At 33.9% G+C, this 12,964-nt stretch overlaps 1 long non-coding RNA gene across 1 annotated transcript in view; it reads right to left on the reverse strand.

Moving 5' to 3' along the window:
* Window positions 1-11,781: 11,781 nt before the first annotated feature.
* The window catches only part of LOC134691066 (uncharacterized), a 28,674-nt gene continuing 27,491 nt past the window's right edge, over window positions 11,782-12,964 (reverse strand). The window contains exon 2 of the long non-coding RNA XR_010102089.1: window positions 11,782-12,021. This is a non-coding gene — a long non-coding RNA (uncharacterized LOC134691066). The remainder of the gene's footprint in view (window positions 12,022-12,964) is intronic.

Raw genomic sequence — 12,964 nt, forward strand, 5'->3', positions numbered from 1 at the left:
AATGCGTCGTTGGAACAGACAGTTACGATCATCTTAAGTAAAAGTTACGATCATCGTTGATAAAAATTAATAAAAGTTACGATCATCATCGTGATTTTTTGTATCTCGATTTTCATTCTTCTTGTTGCTTTTCCATCCTGTCCGAAAAAATATTTCAATGGCAATGCTTATAAAGATGTTTCTTGACATAATACAAATCTGAAAATAAGCCATATTTTCCTATCCGTACCGCCCATAGGTTCATAAATTATCATGCGCGTAGCTACGTTTACGTTAAAACGCCCAGGCACTTTAATTTGGTAAATTTATTTAAAGCAATATTCATTATGTGCGAAGATTCGATATGTTCTTTGCATTTTGTTTGTCTAGCCATTGACATTTATGTTGCGAAAACGTGACATTACGATCCTAAATATCGTCGGCGGTGCCAATATTATAACTATGAACATACAGTACGTGTCTTAAGTTTTATGATATAAATAACTTTGTCAAACCTTCGTAAAATTTTACGGTAGCTGGACAAAAACTGTTTATGGTCAAAAGGGTATCCAGAGCATAATGACGAAATTGTAAATAATATGTTTTTATGTATTTTATGGATAAAAGAATTTATTCTTTTTTGCATTTGCAGTCTGGTGTTAAAATGTCTTGTATATCAATTACTTTGTAAAACCTTCTTAAGAGTTTAATGACGATGTTGATTTTTTGTCACGTTTGTTTCAAGCGACATAGATGTGTATTTTGTAGACGAAACACACTGGTCTAAGTACAACATTTTAATCCTGATATCTATGATGAGTTAATTTACATGATAAATCATAAATCTCCTTATTCCTTATGCAGCAGAAATACTGCAATACTGCAATCTGATTGGTTAATTACCCCGGTGTAAAGAACACCCCACCTTGTTCACCAGGGGATAAATAAAATTTTGCCAAAAAAAAAATTAAAAATAAAATTTTCCCAAAAATTTTAAACATTAAAATTTGGCCAAAAAAAAAAAGAAAAAAAAATCCTATATAATAAAATATAGAAAAAAAAGTAGTTGACAATGCACAGCAAGTTCGCTTTGAAAAATTGTTAAACTTGAAAAAATTTTCATTAACATTTTTCAATTATTACATCTTGGTTTTTAAATGTGTAATAGAATTGTTCATAAGAAATAAATTCGTTATCTTGGTGTAATCAGTGGTGTACGGAATTTTGCACCGTTGTTGAAAAATCATACACCCATTCGGCTGCGCCTCAGGGTGTATGAATTTTCAACAACAGTGTAAAATTCTGTACACCCCTGATTACACCAAGATATAGATTCTACCACTGCATCGAGTGTTAACGATATTTATTCACTCGAGACAGTTAAATTTTCAAATTTAAAGTCCGAGCCGCCTCGGCGAGGGCTTTAACATTGTTAATTTTATTGTCGAGAGTGGATAAATATCGTATTACACGAGATTTGGTGGTGGAATCTGTTTCTCTAATGATTTTTTAACATTATGCAGGCAAACATATTCATTCTTTTCGAATGATTTGCAAAAAGATGTGTTCTATCTATGTGACGTCGTCAGACATGGTCGCCTTTTTTCATGACGTCACAATAGGAAATTCAGAGGAATGGATTAAGGCAGTGAGGTCGTTAATACAAATCAAAATTCAGAAACTGAATGGGTCCATCAATGTCCATGCTTCGTCAATCTTCAAAGATCCAAATGTTGCTAAACACCTATCTGACCACCATGATAAATATGTTGTTGTCCCCGCAGACAAAGCCCCAAATAACATCGTTTTTGTCTGTAAAAGTCATTACATTAATTGCTTGATAAACGAATTAGGTATAGACAATTCACTTGGAAACCCAACATATACCCTCACGACACTTACCAAAGAGGAAATCCTGGATAATCATAGGTCTGTTCTTTGTTCCTTTGGTATTTCAACCAAAGATGAAGAACTGGATCTTCCATCACTGTATTGGATACCTAAACTACATAAGTGTCCTCACAAACTACGGTATATTGTTGGGTCTTCCAAGTGCTCCACGAAACCCCTTTCTAAATTATTAACATCTATTTTATCAGCAATCAAAGACGGGCTTCAAAGTTATTGTGAAACTGCCTATTCTAGAGGTGGCGTGAATCAGATGTGGATACTTAAAAATTCCAAAGATCTTTTAGAGTACATACAATCTAACTCTCTTTCATCTTGTAACAGTATTAAAACATTTGACTTTTCTTCTCTTTACACAAGTATTCCACATTCCAAACTAAAAGACAAATTAAAAGAGTTGGTATTACTTTGCTTCATATAAAAGAATGGCCAACGTAGATACAAGTATCTTGTCTTAGGGAGGGATACACCCTACCGAAACCGATATTATCAAGATGCTTGATTTCTTGATTGACAACATATTTGTTACGTTCGGAGGACGTGTTTTTCAACAGACTGTCGGCATCCCAATGGGAACAAACTGTGCCCCTCTACTTGCTGACTTGTTTCTTTATTATTATGAGGCTGACTTCATGCAGGAACTTCTTAGAAAGAAAGATAAGAAGTTAGCAATATCCTTTAACTCTACTTTCCGCTATATAGATGACGTTCTTTCACTTAACAATTCAAAATTTGGTGACTATGTGGATCGCATCTATCCCATCGAATTGGAGATAAAGGATACTACAGATACAGTTAATTCGGCTTCATATCTTGACTTACATCTAGAAATTGACAATGAGGGTCGGTTGAAGACAAAACTTTACGACAAAAGAGATGATTTCAGCTTTCCAATTGTGAACTTTCCATTTCTAAGTAGCAACATTCCAGCAGCACCTGCATACGGGGTATATATCTCCCAATTGATACGATATTCCCGTGCTTGCATTTCCTATCATGATTTTATTGATAGAGGGTTACTACTCACAAGGAAGCTATTAAACCAAGAGTTCCAAATGGTGAAGTTGAAATCATCCCTTCGTAAATTTTACGGACGCCATCACGAGTTGGTTGACCGTTATGGAATAACCGTTTCACAAATGATATCGGATATGTTCCTTACGTCGTAAGAATACCCTTCCCTTTCATGAATTTGACCTACCGAATTAGACTATTTACTGGATTTGTCATCACATAAGCAACACGACGGGTGCCGCATGTGGAGCAGGATCTGCTTACCCTTCCGGAGCACCTGAGATCACCCCTAGTTTTTGGTGGGGTTCGTGTTGTTTATTCTTAAGTTTTCTATGTTGTGTCATGTGTACTATTGTTTTTCTGTTTGTCTTTTTCATTTTTAGCCATGGCGTTGTCAGTTTGTTTTAGATTTACGAATTTGACTGTCCTTTTCGTATCTTTCGTCCCTCTTTAACATATTTTAAATATTGCAACTGAACAACTCAGAAAATTAAGTATATCATGTTCATTTACGAAATTTGCATATAAAAACATATTTATGTTGATTGAGTGCTTTATCCATGAGGCTACCTTTAATCATATTTTAAAGTAACTGGTTCGGACGTTTACTCCAAGGCCAATGACCGTAATAAGATTCTTAATAAACACAATGATTAGAATTAACATAAAAAATAAACCATTTTGAATCTAAAGAATGTTGTTATTGATGAGTTCTAAATGACATAAATGGTATGTCATTCTCGATTATTTTAAAACTTCCGGAGGCTTCGCCTTCGCTTATCCTCTACCAGATGGTTCTTTTGCCTGGACCCTTTTCGGACGTACACGTAAAAAAGACATAGCTACGCCACTGACTTGGTTTATACCATAAAAAGTTACAAAAACTTGGTCTATACCATAAAAAGTCACAACAACTTGGTGTTTACCATAAAAAGTCACAACAACTTGGTCTATACCATAAAAAGTTATAAAAACTTGGTCTATACCACAAAAAGTCGCAACAACTTGGTCTATACCATAAAAAGTTACAACAACTTGGTCTGTACCATAAAAAGTTACAAAAACTTGGTCTATACCATAAAAAGTCACAACAACTTGGTTTTTACCATAAAAAGTCACAACAACTTGGTCTATACCATAAAAAGTTATAAAAACTTGGTCTATACCACAAAAAGTCGCAACAACTTGGTCTATACCATAAAAAGTTACAACAACTTGGTCTGTACCATAAAAAGTCGCAACAACTTTGTCTATACCATAAAAAGTCACACCAACTTGGTCTATACCATTAAAAGTTACAAAAACTTGGTCTATACCATAAAAAGTCACAACAACTTTGCATATACCATAAAAAGTCACAACAACTTGGTCTATACCATAAAAAGTCACAACAACTTGATCTATACCATTAAAAGTTACAAAAACTTGGTCTATACCATAAAAAGTTATAAAAACTTGGTCTATACCACAAAAAGTCGCAACAACTTGGTCTATACCATAAAAAGTTACAACAACTTGGTCTGTACCATAAAAAGTTACAAAAACTTGGTCTATACCATAAAAAGTCACAACAACTTGGTTTTTACCATAAAAAGTCACAACAACTTGGTCTATACCATAAAAAGTTATAAAAACTTGGTCTATACCACAAAAAGTCGCAACAACTTGGTCTATACCATAAAAAGTTACAACAACTTGGTCTGTACCATAAAAAGTCGCAACAACTTTGTCTATACCATAAAAAGTCACACCAACTTGGTCTATACCATTAAAAGTTACAAAAACTTGGTCTATACCATAAAAAGTCACAACAACTTTGCATATACCATAAAAAGTCACAACAACTTGGTCTATACCATAAAAAGTCACAACAACTTGATCTATACCATTAAAAGTTACAAAAACTTGGTCTATACCATAAAAAGTCACAACAATTAACCTTGTATATACCATAAAAAGTCACAACAATTAACCTTGTATATACCATAAAAAGTCACAACAACTTGGTCTATACCATAAAAGGTCACAACAACTTGGTCTATACCATAAAATCACAACAACTTGGTCTATACCATAAAAAGTCACAACAACTTGGTCTATACCATAAAGTCACAACAACTTGGTATAAGTTCGACTGCACCATAAAAACAACTTCGTCTGTACATTTAAGCCATACCGACTTCGTCTGTACCATCAAGCCTCAATGATTTAGATAGTACCATAAGTAATAACTTCGTCTATACCATTAAAACAACAACTTCGTCTGTACCATAAAAAAACAACAACTTCGACTGCAACATAAAAAAAAACTTCGACTGCACCATACAAACAACTTCATCTGTACATTAAAGTCTTTGTTTGTAACATTAAGCCTCGATAATTTCGTTTGAACCATAAGTAATTATAACTTCGTCTGAACCATAAAAACAGCAACTTTATTTGCAACATCAAAAAACAACATCATCGACTAAATCATTAAAAAACTACAACTTCGGCTTCACCATTAAAAAACAACAACTTCGACTGAAACATAAAAACAACTTCATCTGTACATAAAAGCAACACTGCCTTCATCTGTAACATAAAGCCTGAATTATTTCGTTTGAACCACAAGTAATAACTTCGTCTGTACCATAAAAACAACAAATTCGACTGCACCATAAAAACTACAACTTTGGCTGCACCATTAAACAACAACAACTTCGACTGCATCATAAAAAACAACAACTCCGTCTGTACATTAAAGCCACACCAACTTTGTCGGTATCATAAAGCCTCGATGATTTAGATTGTACCATAAGTAATAACAACTTCGTCTGTGCCATAAAACAACCCTCGTCTTTGCCATAAAAACAACAACTTCGTCTTTACAATAAAAAAAAAACTTCGACTGAAACATAAAAATAAAACGCCGACTGCACCATATAAACAATATCATCTGTACATTAAAGCCACACTGCCTTCATCTGTTACATAAATCCTGAATAATTGCGTTTGACCCATAAGTAATAACAACTTCGTATGTACCATTAAAACAACAATTTCGACTGCACCATAAAAACTATACAACTCCGGCTTCACCATTAAACAACAACAACTTCGACTGCATCATAAAAAAACAACAACTTCGTCTGTACATTAAAGACACACCAACTTCGTCGGTACCATAAAGCCTCAATGATTTAGATTGTACTTCAAGTAATAACAACTTCGTCTGTGCCGTAAAAACAACAACTTCGTCTGTGCCATAAAAACAACAATTTCGTCTGTACAATAAAAAAAAACCAACTTCTAAAACGACTGAAACATAAAAATGATAAGTCGACTGCACCATAAAAACAACTTCATCTGTACATAAAAGCAACACTGCCATCATCTGTAACAAAGCCTGAATTATTTCGTTTGAACCATAAGTAATAACTTCGTCTGTACCATAATAGCCTGAATAATTTCGTTTGAACCATAAGTAAATTAATAACTTCGTCTGTACCATAAAAACAACAATTTCGACTGCACCATAAAAACTACAACTTTGGCTGCACCATTAAAAAACAAAAAATTCGACTGCATCATAAAAAACAACAACTTCGTCTGTACATTAAAGCCACACCAACTTTGTCGGTATCATAAAGCCTCGATGATTTAGATTGTACCATAAGTAATAACAACTTCGTCTGTGCCATAAAACAACCCTCGTCTGTGCCATGAAAAACAACAACTTCGTCTTTACAATAAAAAAACAACAACTTCGACTGAAACATAAAAATAAAACGCCGACTGCACCTTAAAAACAATATCATCTGTACATTAAAGCCACACTGCCTTCATCTGTAACAAAGCCTGAATAATTTCGTATGAACCATAAGTAATAACTTCGTCTGTACCATAAAACAACAATTTCGACTGCACCATAAAAACTACAACTTTGGCTGCACCATTAAAAAACAACAACTTCGACTGCATCATAAAAAACAACAACTTCGTCTGTACATTAAAGCCACACCAACTTCGTCGGTACCATAAAGCCTCAATGATTTAAATTGTACCATAAGTAATAACAACTTCGTCTGTGCCATACAAACAAAAACTTCGTCTGTGCCATAAAAACAACAACTTCGTCTTTACAATAAAAAAACAACAACTTCGACTGAAACATAAAAAAAAGCGTCGACTGTACCATAAAAACAACTTCATCTGTACATTAAAGCCACACTGCCTTCATCTGTTACATAAATCCTGAATAATTGCGTTTGACCCATAAGTTATAACAACTTCGTCTGTACCATTAAAACAACAATTTCGACTGCACCATAAAAACTACAACTTCGGCTTCACCATTAAACAACAACAACTTCGAATGCATCATAAAAAACAACAACTCCGTCTGTACATTAAAGCCACACCAACTTCGTCGGTACCATAAAGCCTCAATGATTTAGATTGTACCACAAGTAATAACAACTTCGTCTGTGCCGTAAAAACAACAACTTCGTCTGTACCAAAAAAACCACCAACAACTTCGTCTGTTCACTAAAAAAATACTTCTGAAACGACTGAAACATAAAAATGATAAGTCGACTGCACCATAAAAACAACTTCATCTGTACATAAAAGCAACACTGCCTTCATCTGTAACAAAGCCTGAATTATTTCGTTTGAACCACAAGTAATAACTTCGTCTGTACCATAATAGCCTGAATAATTTCGTTTGAACCATAAGTAAATTAATAACTTCGTCTGTACCATAAAAACAACAATTTCGACTGCACCATAAAAACTACAACTTTGGCTGCACCATTAAAAAACAAAAACTTCGACTGCATCATAAAAAACAACAACTTCGTCTGTACATTAAAGCCACACCAACTTTGTCGGTATCATAAAGCCTCGATGATTTAGATTGTACCATAAGTTATAACAACTTCGTCTGTGCCATAAAACAACCCTCGTCTGTGCCATGAAAAAAAACAACTTCGTCTTTACAATAAAAAAAAACAACTTCGACTGAAACATAAAAATAAAACGCCGACTGCACCATAAAAACAATATCATCTGTACATTAAAGCCACACTGCCTTCATCTGTAACAAAGCCTGAATAATTTCGTATGAACCATAAGTAATAACTTCGTCTGTACCATAAAACAACAATTTCGACTGCACCATAAAAACTACAACTTTGGCTGCACCATTAAAAAACAACAACTTCGACTGCATCATAAAAAACAACAACTTCGTCTGTACATTAAAGCCACACCAACTTCGTCGGTACCATAAAGCCTCAATGATTTAAATTGTACCATAAGTAATAACAACTTCGTCTGTGCCATACAAACAAAAAACTTCGTCTGTGCCATAAAAACAACAACTACGTCTTTACAATAAAAAACAACAACTTCGACTGAAACATAAAAATAAAACGTCGACTGTACCATAAAAACAACTTCATCTGTACATTAAAGCCACACTGCCTTCATCTGTTACATAAATCCTGAATAATTGCTTTTGACCCATAAGAAATAACAACTTCGTCTGTACCATAAAAACAACAATTTCGACTGCACCATAAAAACTACAACTTCGGCTTCACCATTAAACAACAACAACTTCGAATGCATCATAAAAAACAACAACTCCGTCTGTACATTAAAGACACACCAACTTCGTCGGTACCATAAAGCCTCAATGATTTAGATTGTACCACAAGTAATAACAACTTCGTCTGTGCCGTAAAAACAACAACTTCGTCTGTACCAAAAAAAAACCAACAACTTCGTCTGTTCAATAAAAAAATACTTCTGAAACGACTGAAACATAAAAATGATAAGTCGACTGCACCATAAAACAACTTCATCTGTACATTAAAGCCACACTGCCTTCATCTGTAACAAAGCCTGAATAATTTCGTATGAACCATAAGTAATAACTTCGTCTGTACCATAATAGCCTGAATAATTTCGTTTGAACCATAAGTAAATTAATAACTTCTTCTGTACCATTAAAACAACAATTTCGACTGCACCATTTAAACTACAACTTTGGCTGCACCATTAAAAAACAACAACTTCGACTGCATCATAAAAAACAACAACTTCGTCTGTACATTAAAGCCACACCAAATTTGTCAGTATCATAAAGCCTCGATGATTTAGATTGTACCATAAGTAATAACAACTTCGTCTGTGCCATTAAACAACCCTCGTCTGTGCCATGAAAAACAACAACTTCGTCTTTACAAAAAAAAAACAACAACTTCGACTGAAACATAAAAATAAAACGCCGATAAAAACAATTTCATCTGTACATTAAAGCCACACTGCCTTCATCTGTAACAAAGCCTGAATAATTTCGTTTGAACCATAAGTAATATCTTCGTCTGTACCATAAAACAACAATTTCGACTGCACCATAAAAACTACAACTTTGGCTGCACCATTAAAAAACAACAACTTCGACTGCATCATAAAAACCAACAACTTCGTCTGTACATTAAAGCCACACCAACTTCGTCGGTACCATAAAGCCCCAATGATTAAATTGTACCATAAGTAATAACAACTTCGTCTGTGCCATACAAACAAAAACTTCGTCTGTGCCATAAAAAACAACAACTTCGTCTTTACAATAAAAAAAACAACAACTTCGACTGAAACGTAAAAACAACAACTTCGACTGAAACATAAAAATAAAACGTCGACTGTACCATAAAAACAACTTCATCTGTACATTAAAGCCACACTGCCTTCATCTGTTACATAAATCCTGAATAATTGCGTTTGACCCATAAGTAATAAAAAACTTCGTCTGTACCATTAAAACAACAATTTTGACTGCACCATAAAAACTACAACTTCGGCTTCACCATTAAACAACAACAACTTCGACTGCATCATAAAAAACAACAACTGCGTCTGTACATTAAAGACACACCAACTTCGTCGGTACCATAAAGCCTGAATGATTTAGATTGTACCATAAGTAATAATAACTTCGTCTGTACCATAAAAACAACAATTTCGACTGCACCATAAAAAACAACAACTTTGACTGCTCCATAAATAAAAACAACTTCATTTGTACATTAAAGCCACACCAACTTCGTCTGTACTATAAAGCATCAATAATATCTTTTGTACCATAAGTAAAAACTTCGTCTGTACCATAAAGTCACATTAACATCATCTATACTATAAAGTAGTGTCGTCAAATCAAACAGTTTCGACTAATCGGTTACTCGGATTAACCGGTTGGTCAAAGTCAACCATTTTAGGTCAAAGAACAAGCTTCAAAACGGACAAAAACTGACCATCAGGTTCCCGACTTAAGACAGGTGCAAGCAAACGAAGTGGGTTTATACATTTTGATTTGTACCAACCTTTACCCTTACCTGAAACAATAGTGTAACATCTCAACATAAAAGACACGCTATACGTTTTTAATTTAAATCTCGCCATAAATACATCAAATACTTAAATAATGTTTTCGAGTATTATAAAAAAATATTGCATTCATGATGAGAAAATATTCACAGCTAATTATATATATAATATAACTGCATGGTGAATGTTGAACAAATGCGATGAACTGGAAAAAAATACGTAGGGGTAATTCGTTATACTGTGGATTCATTATTATTTGTTGGATACCAATTTTCGTGGATTTCGTGGGTACAGATGAACCACGAAATTAAATGTTCAACGAATAACAAAATTTATGTAGGCGTATATGCAGACTTTGGCAAAACCACGAAACTAAATATCCACGAACATGCAGTTTTCCGTAATCCACGAAAATTGGTACCCTCGAAAATAAATGAATCCACAGTATGTGTGTAATTCAGGTTTCATACATGGTATAAAATGTGACATTTTTTGCTAAGAGTATAAACCACAAAGCAATACCAACTTCATCTGTACAATAAAGGTATATCAACTTCGACTGTACCATAAAGCATCACTTAGCTCGTCTATACCACAAAGCAACACTTATTTATCCGTACCATAAACAAACACTTATTTCGTCAATACCGTACCATTAAGCAATTCAAGACAAACTTCCCAAAAAGTGGATATGCATTTAACATGGTTCTTTGTATTCGTGGCATGAAAATCTTTGAGACAAGGAATTGATTTATTCACTTTTATCGGTATTAATAACAAAAATATACACAATTTATCTAATTTTTCTAAAGATGTCATCACCTTGTAGTTTATGTATCCATTTATACCCCTTTTGTTTCATAAAAGAGAGTATGTCATTACGATTTTGGTCCGTTTCTATCGTAAACACATCAATATTAATTTCGTCCCATTCAATTGAATTTAATATGTGCATTTCTGCACCCTCTACATCCAGAGAAAAGTAATCGATAGAATTACGCCCTACGGTTCTCATTAGCTGTCGAAACGTAAGACAATCCACTTTAACAGTCTCACTGGCATGAGCCCAGTTTTTGTGTTTACCATAGGTAATTTTGTCCCTGATTATACGTTTGCGATGCCTTTCTGTTAGTGTTTCCTTAGCACTAGTTATTCCACCAGCTAACACAAATGACATTGATGGCAGACTTTTACTTACGCATGCGTTCACCATATAGCACTTCCGGTCTTTTTTAAACATTATATCATACGTATAAGGATTGGCTTCAACAAGCAACCCATTCCAATTTCGTATTTTTTCAAAAAATAAAGTATTTGAAAAACTTTCACCATCATACCCTCCAATTTCTAAAAAGAATCCATTTTGTTTTTGATCAAATAACTTGTCAAGAAACAGGTCCTGTCCATATTGTGACCAGCTTATCACATTTTTTCTGACTCCTGTTGGGTGTTCAAGTTTATAACTCCCTTTTCCTTTTATCATTACTTTTGGTTTCATGGATATTTCTTCGTTTGTGAGGGCTGACTCATTTCTTTTTGCGATATGAATAAACTCAGAGGCATATATCTGTTTATTTGTTTCGTTCAACGTGTACTGCCTTTTATTTTGAAAATCAATAAAATTGAATAGGAAAAAAATAAAAGCAGCAAAAAGCACAATCGTAACGCAACATTTCGAACTGGATTTCATCTTCCTTTCTTCTCTGATAATTTGTTTTATCTCATATATCCAATAACAAAACTCTACAAAATAAGAAATAGTTATTATGCATGTTGTTCAAGAGTATACTCAGTTTTATACTGCACTCGTTATATTTGAGCAGTCAAAATGCGTTGACTGTATATTTCTATGTCAAATACAGTCACCGTTGACCCGATATAACTTTTCCTCATGAATAATAGAAATTTTCGAAACTATATATAGAGATTAATACATGGCCTTTTCCATATCAGCCTGGGTATCATATGGGTCGAGGGATGATACCCAGGCTGATATGGAAAAGGCCATGTATTAATCGCTTTATCATATACTTCCGACAATAGTTTTATGTAAGGAAAAAAACCAAATGCAACAACTAAAACAGTCAAAAACTTTATTAAGAAGTTAAGTTATAAATTCAATATACTATAATTGTCAACTAACAGCATCACTACCTCCATATATATGTACATTGTATGGTAACATTTCCTATAGAGGAATTTTGAAACATTGAATATTTGGAAGAGTTTCATGATCATTATTACTCCATGTTTGTGGTACTATAAAATGATTCATAATTGCCAATGGCATTTGTTAGCAAGTACTAAACTATCCCCACAAAAGTTCCCGTAAATTTTGACGTCGTCATCAATATCTGACGTCACAATGGAAAAATAACAACCGATACCGGAAACACCGGAAGTAACTTGCACGAGAAGCACTGTTATGGGTTTTTGCACGAGACGCCCCTGATATGGGTTATCAGACCGGGCTGATATGGGTTATCAGCCTGGGTGGGAAATTATGGCTTGTGTACTTCCGTTCGTTACACATATGCAAAAGCTATCATATTAATGCTAAGTATATGATAAAAATAAATATAGTTTCAAAAATTTCTATTATTCATAAAAAATTCCTCTATAGGAAATTACCATACAATGTACATATATATGGAGGTAGTGATGCTGTTAGTTGACAATTATAGTA

Source organism: Mytilus trossulus, chromosome 11 (genome assembly GCF_036588685.1).
Source record: "Mytilus trossulus isolate FHL-02 chromosome 11, PNRI_Mtr1.1.1.hap1, whole genome shotgun sequence".
Taxonomy (NCBI): domain Eukaryota; kingdom Metazoa; phylum Mollusca; class Bivalvia; order Mytilida; family Mytilidae; genus Mytilus; species Mytilus trossulus.